At 37.2% G+C, this 12559-nt stretch overlaps 1 protein-coding gene across 1 annotated transcript in view; it reads left to right on the top strand.

Moving 5' to 3' along the window:
- The window catches only part of CBLB (Cbl proto-oncogene B), a 208409-nt gene that overhangs the window by 63067 nt on the left and 132783 nt on the right, over positions 1–12559 (top strand). The window lies entirely within an intron of this gene.

The following is a 12559-nucleotide window of genomic DNA, read 5'->3' as shown; positions in this document are numbered from 1 at the left end:
CACATTAGTGGCTTGCTTACAGGATTATCTTGAAAATTCTTCATATGATTCAGCTAGTTATTTTTGGCAAATTGCTTTTTTTATCATCTCTGATTCAGATATGTATGTTTCCCTTTACATATTTGAAGAAAACTGTTTCTATTCCCTCTTACAACCCAGGCAACCTCGTCATCTTACTCCAAACATCCCTGGCATCTTTCAGGATTCTGTCCTCGGTTACAGCTTTAAGGTGTCTTGCTGACAGAGGTGGAGTCCTGAGCTTGTCGTCATTCTGAAACATGTTTTTGAGTCAATGCTATTTTTAATTTTTACCTTTAGGAGTTTTAACAAGTTGCTGTTGTTGTTAGCACTAGGTTAGCTTAGAGTTGTGTCTAGCCATTCCCAAACAACAACACACTGCAAAGGCACCTTCAAGACGAGCAGTGGGCCAGGCCCAGCCTGTTTTAGGAAGTCCCCTGGCTGTGCACCGTACTACATGGGGTAGAGGAAGAAGACCAATTCATGTAAATGAATTCAGTGATGTGGTTAAGCACAACAAAGTTCTTTATAAAATGAAAATTAGAATTGTTCAGACGTGTCTTAATGTTTAATAAGTACTTAAAAGGCTAAATGACTAATTTGACTAGCCATTTGTTACAGGATTACTCATTTTTAACCTTTGAGTTCATTATCCTTTAAGTAGCTAAACATTTTAAATAGTCTGTAATACACTGAAGTCTTAAAAATATGATATGCTTTCTCATTAAAAATAACTGTCTTACCTGGAAGAAATGGACAGATTCTTAGAAATGCACAACCTGCCGAGACTGAACCAGGAAGAAATAGAAAATATGAACAAACCAATCACAAGCAGTGAAATTGAGACTGTAATTAAAAATCTTCCAACAAACAAAAGCCCAGGACGAGATGGCTTCACAGGTGAATTCTATCAAACATTTAGTGAAGAGCTAACACCTATCCTTCTCAAACTCTTCCAAAATATAGCAGAGGGAGGAACACTCCCCAACTCATTCTACGAGGCCACCATCACCCTGATACCAAAACCAGACAAAGATGTCATAAAGAAAGAAAACTACAGGCCAATATCACTGATGAACATAGATGCAAAAATCCTCAACAAAATACTAGCAAACAGAATCCAACAGCACATTACAAGGATTATACACCATGATCAAGTGGGGTTTATTCCAGGAATGCAAGGATTCTTCAATATACGCAAATCAATCAACGTGATACATCATATTAACAAATTGAAGGAGAAAAACCATATGATCATCTCAATAGATGCAGAGAAAGCTTTCGACAAAATTCAACACCCATTTATGATAAAAGCCCTGCAGAAAGTAGGCATAGAGGGAACTTTCCTCAACATAATAAAGGCCATATATGACAAACCCACAGCCAACATTGTCCTCAATGGTGAAAAACTGAAACCATTTCCACTAAGATCAGGAACAAGACAAGGTTGCCCACTCTCACCACTCTTATTCAACATGGTTTTGAAAGTTTTAGCCACTGCAATCAGAGAAGCAAAAGAAATAAAGGAATCCAAATCCGAAAAGAAGTAAAGCTGTCACTGTTTGCAGATGACATGATACTATACACAGGAAATCCTAAAGATGCTACCAGAAAACTACTAGAGGTAATCAATGAATTTGGTAGAGTAGCAGGATACAAAATTAATGCACAGAAATCTCTTGCATTCCTATACACTAATGATTAAGAATCTGAAAGAGAAATTAAGGAAACACTCCCATTGACCATTGCAACAAAAAGAATAAAATACCTAGGAATAAACCTACCTAAGGAGACAAAAGACCTGTATGCAGAATATTACAGGACACTGATGAAAGAAATTAAAGATGATACAAATAGATGGAGAGATATACCATGTTCTTGGATTGGAAGAATCAACATTGTGAAAATGACTCTGCTACCCAAAGCAATCTACAGATTCAATGCAATCCCTATCAAACTACCACTGGCATTTTTCACAGAACTAGAACAAAAAATTTCACAATTTGTATGGAAACACAAAAGACCCCGAATAGCCAAAGCAATCTTGAGAACGAAAAATGGAGCTGGAGGAATCAGGCTCCCTGACTTCAGACTATATTACAAAGCTACAGTAATCAAGACAGTTTGGTACTGGCACAAAACCAGAAATATAGATCAATGGAACAGGATAGAAAGCCCAGAGATAAGCCCACGCACATATGGTCACCTTATCTTTGATAAAGGAGGCAAGCATATACAGTGGAGAAAAGACAGCCTCTTCAATAAGTGGTGCTGGGAAAATTGGACAGGTACATGTAAAAGTATGAAATTAGAACACTCCCTGACACCATACACAAAAATAAACTCAAAATGGATTAAAGACCTAAGTGTAAGACCAGACACTATCAAACTCTTAGAGGAAAACATAGGCAGAACACTCTATGACATAAATCACAGCAAGATCCTTTTTGACCCAGCTCCTAGAGAAATGGAAATAAAAACACAAATAAACAAATGGGACCTAATGAAACTTAAAAGCTTTTGCACAGCAAAGGAAACCATAAACAAGACCAAAAGACAACCCTCAGAATGGGAGAAAATATTTGCAAATGAAGCAACTGACAAAGGATTAATCTCCAAGATTTACAAGCAGCTCATGCAGCTCAATAACAAAAAAACAAACAACCCAATCCAAAAATGGGCAGAAGACCTAAATAGACATTTCTCCAAAGAAGATATACAGATTGCCAACAGACACATGAAAGAATGCTCAACATCATTAATCATTAGAGAATTGCAAATCAAAACTACAATGAGGTATCATCTCACACTGGTCAGAATGGCCATCATCAAAAAATGTAGAAACAATAAATTCTGGAGAGGGTGTGGAGAAAAGGGAACACTCTTGCACTGTTGGTGGGAATGTAAATTGATACAGCCACTATGGAGAACAGTATGGAGGTTCCTTAAAAAACTAAAAATAGAACTACCATACGACCCAGCAATCCCACTACTGGGCATATACCCTGAGAAAACCATAATTCAGAAAGAGTCATGTACCAAAATATTCATTGCAGCTCTGTTTACAATAGCCAGGACATGGAAGCAACCTAGGTGTCCATCATCGGATGAATGGATAAAGAAGATGTGGCACATATATACAATGGAATATTACTCAGCCATAAAAAGAAATGAAATGGAGGTATTTGTAATGAGGTGGATGGAGTTAGAGTCTGTCATACAGAGTGAAGTAAGTCAGAAAGAGAAAAACAAATACAGTATGCTAACACATATATATGGAATCTAAGGAAAAAAAAAAAAAAGGTCATGAAGAACCTAGTGGCAAGACGGGAATAAAGACACAGACCTACTAGAGAATGGACTTGAGGATATGGGGAGGGGGAGGGGTGAGATGTGACAGGGTGAGAGAGTGTCATGGACATATATACACTACCAAATGTAAAATAGATAGCTAGTGGGAAGCAGCCGCATAGCACAGGGAGATCAGCTAGGTGCTTTGTGACCACCTAGAGGGGTGGGATAGGGAGGGTGGGAGGGAGGGAGATGCAAGAGGGAAGAGATATGGCAACATATGTATATGTATAACTGATTCACTTTGTTATAAAGCAGAAAGTAACACACCATTGTAAGGCAATTATACTTCAATAAAGATGTTTAAAAAAAAAAACTGTCTTTTTCCCCTTTTATAAGTATGGTATTTAATACAGTGATTAAATATCATTTAGTCTCCTGTACCTGGGCTTTGCAAGCTATTAAAGTTACAGACTTTTTATGCGTTAATACTGGCTGCTGCTGCTTCTTATGTTATTTTCCTGGGTGTTTTAAAGATTACTTTTATTAATAACCCAATATTTCAGTGCCAAAGAGAGGGTAATCCTCTCTAAAATTTAGCTTTTAACCTGCTCAAGTCATGAGTGATTTAAAAAAATTTTTTTTTCATGAAAACTCATTAGTCACACATTCAGGAAGTCTAAATGTTTTAAATCTCTTCCCGGGATTTTTTTTAACATGTTGAGGTAGCATTCTCTCTCTCTCTCTCTAGGTACTTGAATAAGCCAAATGGGTCAACGTTATTTTCTCGTAAAGTATGCATTTGACTGTCTTTCACAAGTTGTTTTTGTATATGTTTACTAAATTTGATTTGTGCAGTAGTTTTCTAAAGCCCAAATTATGTCTTTACACTTGCTCTTTTTGTTTCTAGGCCAATATGCTATAATTGTAATTTCCCAGTAAGTCAGATCATATCAGGGATTTCTTTCAGAATTACCAGTAGATGTCCAAAGGCTATTACTTGGCTCATAGTTTTGGATTGGGGTTAGTGGTTTCATGTATATTTTCTTTTCCTAGAAGTTTGTATGTAATTCGAGGTTTTTATCAACATACCTGTTATCATCAGATAAGAGCTTGCCATTTAAAGAATTCTAAAGTTAATTTTTCTGTAAATTAAAAGTGTGAGTCTTGACAGTGAATCCCAGCCACTGTGATCCATCAGAATCATCTGCAGAGCTTTAAAAGCAGCACCAGTGCCTGATACGCTCTGAGGCTCTGATTGGCTTGGCCTGGAGTGGGCCCTGCCAGAGGCAGGCTCTACGAGCTTCTCAGGTGATTCTGATGTGCAACTCACCTTGGGAACCACTGAGTGTTAGAAGGCACCTCGAGAGCCTCCTACTCAGTGGTTTTCAACCTTGGCTGTACATCGATGTCACTTGGGGAGCCCTAAGCAACTCTGATATACGGGTCCCACCCCCAGAAGTTTTGATTTCATTGTCCTAGGAGATTGCCTGGGGCATGGGCTTTTATAAAACAGCCAGGTGATTGTAACACAAAGGCACATGGAGAACCACTGGTCACAAACTCCTTTTTTTGTTTTTTTCAGATGAGGAATCTGAGGCTCATACCAAAGCGATTAAGTAACTTGTCCAAGATCCACAGGACAGAACCAGAATTCTGATCTTTGGACTTGGAGTCAAATGTTTTTACCAGGACATCCCATATTTTTATGGAAGTGTAATTTTTGGTATGTCAGAAGTACCCACAAAATTATGTTCCTTGGCTACTTAGTCCAGAAAATGACAAATATTTTCTCTATTTTAACACTGGAAATGTGGAAGTTCATAGCCAAGATTCAGTCATTACCTCAGTTATGCCATAAGAGAAATTAAGAGCTAAGAATTAGACACATTCATGTATTCTAGAACTTGTGCACATTATCTGGAAGGAAATTAGGCAAAGAGATAATCCAACCGAAAATGCTTTAGGCCAGGTTAACCCCATGTCATTATTGCTGTAGCAGGAGGTATAGGTGATTGTGTTTATAACATGAGTCATTCTTTAAGAGAAGGTTGTGCAGGCCTGTATGGTTGGAGTTACAACTACAATATACATTACGAAGTGTACTTTATTAGTAACGTTAATAGCAAAGGTAAAGATTAGAGCAGTGGTTTAGAAATATAATTTTCAGAATGTCACAGAAGGGAAAAAGAAATATTGACAAAATATAGGCTAACTGTATAGTCTCATATATTTGAGAAACAAATGTGTATTTGATACTCTTAGGGCAGAGGGAAGGTGTTAAGGTGGCTGTTACTTTTTGGCCCACATCTAATTACCTGCCAAACACACAAACAAGCCTTTCACTGGGTGCACCTGTAGCCCCCATAACACCTGTACCTTCCTTTACTTATTACACTTGTTGTCTTTCTGTAGTCTGTAGCCTAGCACCTCCATGATCATAGGGTGTGTTTAAGAAGTATTTGTTGAATGAATGTTGGAGACTGTAAATTCTTAGGGTGGTGTTTTGCAAAATGTGATCTGCAGACATGCAGAATTAGCAGCAGCTCTTGGGAAACCTGCTGGAAAGGCAGATTTTCAGTCTCTACCACAGAGTTACCGAATCAGGGACTCTGGAAGTGGAGTTCAGTCATCAGTGATTTAAGAAGCCTCCAGATTTTCTGAAGTTCCCTGTTATATGGTGAGGATTACCAAACCTTTTTGTATTCTTGGAAGGACCTAGAATAAAGAATAAGATGGTAGCATTTATAAAGCAATCATAGATGCCAGGTACTATGTTAGATGCTTTATAGATATTATTAGGGTGTTCAGTACTTAGTATCTCTATCAGTTTGCTTTTTGCTGCATTGAGAACCTGGTGGCTTAAGAGAATGATTATTATTTCTCATGACTCTTAGGCTTGACTGGATGGTTCCTGTGGTCTGGGCTACTCGGCTGAGGCTAGATGGCCTAGGATGGCCTCCCTTTGTGTGTCTGGGGCCTCAGCTGGATGGCTGGAGCTTCTTTTCATGTGTCTTTCATCCTCAAGGAGGATAGCCTGGGCATGATCACATGATTGCATAATGGTTCCCAGCATCAACAGACGGGACCCACCAATTCACAGGAGCTTACAGCCCTGTTGCATTAACTAATGGCTCATTGGCCTAAGCAAGTCACATGACCAAGCCTTGATTAAAGGGGTGGAGGAAAAGATTTCCCCTCTTGTGGAAGGAGCGGTCACATCACAAAGGTACATGAATATAGGAATGAGGAATTTGTAGCTGCTTTGTAATTCAATAAATATTTGTTGATTTTTATTCTTATTAATATTAATGGTCTTATTAATCTTAATGGATTATTAATGGTCTAAAGGTACAAGATAGATATACTTTGAAAACAAAAAGGACATTTTAAAAGAATTACCTTTGTGATTATTTGTTAGCATCTTGCTCTTTTTATAATGGAGAACTGTTTTATTCCTGCCTTCTACAGAAATAAGGTCTTTGTGGACATCATTTTTAAAAACTGTGGATCTATAAGAACAATGGGTACAATAAATGACAGGTTCAAATTCTGAAATATTTCAATATAGCATAATTCTTTTCTTTTAAAAATATGATTATATGGATGTGCATTTTGGAGTCTTGGTGAGGAGCTTCCTTGGAGTAGGTTTATCACTTATAACAATAGCCTTAAGACTATATGCACCTGATTCCAAGTTGGTTGAGGGGAGGGGTGATTGGTGTAGACACCAATTCAAGGTATGTAGTAAAATCTCAGTTGCTAGGAGAACGTTTTTTCATGTGGTGCCACCTCAGACCTCAAAACTGAACGTTTGAAAGTATATTTGATTCTTGTTTGGATTATAGGATGAATACATACTCATTATAGAAAATTTGGTAATGTGAGTATAAACAAAACAATAAAATAAAATCACATGTATGTAATCTTACCACCCAGAGATAACAGAACACAAATATTATTTGTGATCAAACGCTGAAATGCCTTTTATTTTTTTGATTATTCAAGTGTTTTAATTGTGGATGGGACTAGTCTGTATAAGATAGTAAAGCTTCATGATGCAACTATTGCCTCATCTATTTAACAAATGTGTACCAATATGCCTATTTTACGTAGCTAATAAAAAATGGAAAGACTGTCAAGAGTTAGCTTTTTCATGCTTAAATGTTCTCTTTTATAACTTCTACATTAAATCCTTGTTTGTTTTTCCCTACCCTTTATTGTGTTTAATGTGTTTATTTTGTCAATTCCTTTTTGATGTTTTTCTTCTTTTTTCAATGTCTCAGTTGCGGGAACTGTTTTCTTTCTTTGTTCTTGCTCATTGTCACGTGTTCTTTCTCCCACTGCTATTTTTCTTTCCTACTTTTCCATCTTTATTACTCTGATCATTTTTATACATTTCATTTTTCCATCTAGTCATGTTGTTTATTAGACCTTGACAGATTAGCAACAAATAATCACCCTGGAGTTCTCATTTTATCTTTTACTATATATATATATATAAAATCTTTCAAATATATATATATATAATCTTTCATATATATATATATATATATATATATATTTTTTTTTTTTTTTAAAGGAAGTGGGTGCTTCCTTGCTGCTTAGCCCTACCACTATGTGGTACTCTTCTGAGGAGTCCAACTTAATCAATTTTTGGCTTTCTTGTGATGCCCTACCATCCCCCAAACAAAACGAAATCAAACCATAAATGCCTCCTTAAATTCCTGACCTCCCTACATACACACATTCACTAACAGTTAGGAGGTTTTGACATCTAGGCTGCAACTTTTCATTTGAAACCTTGTATGTTTGCATAAACTCATGTCACTCAAAATAAGCAGTACGGGGTGGGGGGGGATGGGGGGGAAGGGTAGTTCTTGGGTTAAAAGGGGAAGTTTCCTTCCTTACCCCTAATCTCAATCTCTAACATTTGGTTCTGACTACAGATGGGTAAAAAAAAGAGACTTAGATCCCCATTCAGCCTGCTCTTAACCCCCAAGCAGTTTGATTTGTGATAACATTTCTATTTTTATTATGATCTGTAGGGTCAGATGTTTTGATTAATGACTTGTAACGGGAGAGCTGAAGGTTTTGCCTAACACCTTATTTCTCTGAGTGTTTATAATGTAACATGCCAACATTTCAGATCTCTGGATAGGGTTAAGTTTAATCATCCTTTAGTGAAACTTTGAAGGAAAGAAATTATTGTTGAACTCCATGTGCTTCTGTCTTGTTTTAGAGACAACAAAAACCAGACATGTTTAATTCATCTGAAGGCATTTTATTTTTATTTTTTAATGTATTTTAACTTTTGAATAGGTGATACATTCATATGAATAGATTTCAAACAGTGCTATGGAATATCTGTGTATTTTTAAAACTCCACTTTAAAAAAAAATTTAACTAGCACTTTACATCTCTTTGTTTAATATAACTAGTTTAAATTTGCATTTTTGAAAAGGAAATGTTTTATAATTTCCTGAGATTACTCTGGAGGTTAGCTTGTATCTTACAAAAACTAAATGTGTGCCTGCTTCTGATAATGGTGTCACCTTAAAATTTGGAATGACCAGAATGAGGTGGTCTGGATCTGCTTTTCACCTGACACCTGAGCACAGCTCCACAATTAGCCCTTGCTGCACTTTTCCCATTGTAGTGGGTACAACCAGGGAACTGCCTTGCTCGAGCTTCAATAGCTTGATGAAAAGGAAAAGGCTTCCACTTTGCATTATTTTTTCGGCTTCAATGTGCAGTGTTAGGGGATACCTGAGGAAGGATTCATACCAAGAAAATCCAGTTGTCCTGATATCTGAATTTATAAATTAGAAACTTAAATTAGGCCTAAGTTTACCTACAGTGTTTTGCCTGTTTATATTAGAAATTCAAAAGCATTTTATGGGAAAACTGAATTTTTATTGAAATCTTGAGTTTATTATGTGAAATTGGTGGTTGGGTTTTTCAGTGAAAGGAAGATTTGTCATAAACAAATAGACAAAAGTATTATGATACCCACAATGGCAGGTTGAAAAATGGTGAGACAGCTTTCTTTCTGATATTAACCTCAATTTATGGATTCTGGCAGTTTCACATTTAGCTTTAGGGGTGTTGAAAGATAACCTGAGGCATACTAAAATTTTTGAGAGTTGATTTGAGCAAAATCACTCTGAATCTGGCAGCATCCAATCTAGCAGAAAGAAAGGAGCTCCAAGGAGCTATTCAGAAGGAAGGACTTCTACAGGCAGATGGGAGCAGGAACAAGGAGGTTATACTAGGCAAAAACAGTGGGTTGGTTATTACAAGGTTACTTTCCTTTGAGGGATGGCAGGGGTCTACCAGGCAGATGACCTAACTAGTGCTGATCAGGTGATTCCTGATTGACTGGTTTAAGATTCCATTCCTGGGAGAGCCAAAAACTGTAATTGTCTCAGTTTGATGGTCTGGAATTTAGCATAAGTGACTCCACTTTGGGCCTGTTGTCTTGTTTTTAACAGGGGTTAAGCTTGGACTGGAAAGTAGCCAGTGGGGAGGTTATAAACTTACATTTCAGGGAGTGAATGTAAAGAAAAGAGCAGAAGTCTCTTTCTCCTTTACCCAGAGAATGGGGGGGAAATATATAGATATATATTTTTTACATAAACACTCAACACATATCTATTCACATATTTATGGATAGCTATATCCCTTAGTTGGTAATATATCCCTGTATAATCTAAATAGGTAAATATTAAGAAGTGAAATCTTATGGTAGATACTTTTGAGTCTGGTTGCTTTGGCTCAACATTATGAGTGAGAGTCATCCTTATTACTACATGTCGCTGCAGTTTGTTCATTTTCATTACTGTTTAGTGTTCCATTTTACGACTATTTCACACTTTATCCATCCTGATATTATTGATGGTCATTTGAGTAGTTTTGGCTTTAGTGTAGTGCTGTGAAGGTTCTAGAACATGTCTTTTGGTGTACCATATGCATGTATTTCTGATGGATACACATACCAAAGAGTGAAATTGCAGAGTCATAGGGTATGCATGGATTCTTAGTAGAATATATGTGTATATTTTTAACATATTTTAATATATTTATGTGGTATCTGTTATTAACGTTTTTGGTCATTAAAAAATGAGTTATGGCTGATTAATTGGTTAGTTCACAAGAAAGTATTGCCTATTTATATTGGGGGAAAATGTATGTGTGGTTTCATTTAGCTAGGAGTTTGAAGATTCAATTCTAGCCCCTAATTGGTCTGTGACATTGGACCTGTCACAAACCTTTCAAGTTGCAATTCCATTTCTATAAATGAGAAGGTAGAAATAATTATATGATTTCTAAGGTACCTTCATCTCTACATATCTGTGATTATTTTGAAACGTCCTAAAAGACTGTTATATAGGTATGCTTTTGTGATAGCTGCTAACTCAGGCAGAAAAAACCAAACTACCCAGTAAGGTTAATGTCTGATTATATCATTTTCACAACAATTAAGTAGTATTGGGATATGCAGAAATCTATTTGGGTTTTTTAGTAAGCAGGGATGACTTTTAGTAATAGTCTAATTCAGCAGTCCCCAACCTTTTTGGACCAGGGACTGGTTTTGTGGAAGACAGTTTTTCCATGGACCAGGGTGGGGGAGATGGTTTCGGGATGATTCAAGTGCATTACATTTATTGTGCACTTTATTTCTATTATCATTACATTGTAATATATAATAAAATAATTATACATCTCACCATAATGCTGACAGGAGGCAGAGCTCAGGTGGTAATGCGAATGATGGGGAGTGGCTGTAAATACAGATGAAGCTTTGCTCGCTTGCCCACCACTCACCACCTGCTATGCGGCCTGGTTCCTGAGAGGCCACAGACTGGTACCAGCCCATGGCCCGGGGGTTGGGGACGCCTGTCTGATTCACATAAGACCCATGTAAAGGAAGAAAAATCATTAGTTTAACATGGTAACAGTTATCACGAAGCTTAGCAGAATACTTGAAATTAACTTACAGCACTAAATTTTACTCCAAATAATTTGATAACCTGGAATTTCATGTCCATAGAATCTTTGTATTTTATGTTAAACTTTCATTCAAATCAAATGAATTAAATGGGAATGGTTGTCTTCAGTCTTACTTTTAGGGTTGGCTTTGTATATTTTAATAGTCCATTCATTTTCCTCATGGCCTTTTCCCATGTGTAATCTGTATTTGCAAGTCATTTCCAGAGTTGGAAAAAAAACCCAGCTAATATTTCATAGGTGAATAATAACTACTTATTAGCAGTCCATATTATTTCATTTTTTTTCCCCAAAGCTTGTAGTGTGTCCCCAGCTCAGTTCTTCAGCTGTGATTAGGGGCATGTGGAGGTACAATGGGGTGAAACCTTTACACTCTTCATGACTGGACCGCTCTTGACAGGGTTCCTCAGACTTACCTGTGGAACTGGAAGTTACAGCAGGCATTTTAGTGAGTCTTTCAGGAAGTTAAATTTATCCAGTTTAAAGGAATACCCTTTTTGTTCTGAAATTATTCCCCTTTTGTCCTTGTGGTGTGAAAATATTTTTTAATGTCAAAAAGATGATAGGCTTGGTGTTAATGCCCTTTTGGTGAAATAAAGAGGAATCCGAGGTTAGTTTCCTCTATTTTTGTTGTTGAGCGTTGTTAAACATTTCAGTTTAAACATTTCAAGAAAATTTATTCTTTTAAATAAAAGCATCTAGGAACCAGCCATGTATAGGACACCTTCCTCCAGCACCCCTTTTATATTGAGAAGGCCAGCTTCTCTGCATCAGTTTTTCAGAGCCCCTTCGTTAACTTTATCCTTGATTTATTACTCCTCACTGGCCTCTCGAGAGTGCTGGGCACGCTAAGGTGCTCTACCGAGAGTCTCTCTCTGCCTTTCCCTTTCCTTTTCTCAGATGCCAGAATGGAGCAGCATCTCCCTTAGGCTTCCGCAGCTGCTCCTTTCCACTTCCGACACTCCTGACCTTGTTCCAGCCTCTGGTGTTGCGTTCATCACTCCACCACAGGCTGTGCCAAGATATTTCTCTCCCTGATTAGAGGTTCTCATGATAAAATTAGTTAGCCAGGCTTGATTGACGTTTCCCAGGAATATTTATGCTGGTGGGTAGGCAGGCAGGCCCTGATTGCTCTTTAATTATTAAGTTACAAGGAGATATATAGCAGTGGGAAAACTCAGTTCTAGGAGGAAATAGCACCTTAGTGGCATTTGGAGAAGATATTTTTTATTTCTCAGCT

The sequence above is a fragment of the Eubalaena glacialis genome, chromosome 6, assembly GCF_028564815.1.
Source record: "Eubalaena glacialis isolate mEubGla1 chromosome 6, mEubGla1.1.hap2.+ XY, whole genome shotgun sequence".
Lineage (NCBI taxonomy): Eukaryota > Metazoa > Chordata > Mammalia > Artiodactyla > Balaenidae > Eubalaena > Eubalaena glacialis.
This window is presented reverse-complemented; position numbering and strand designations above follow the sequence as displayed.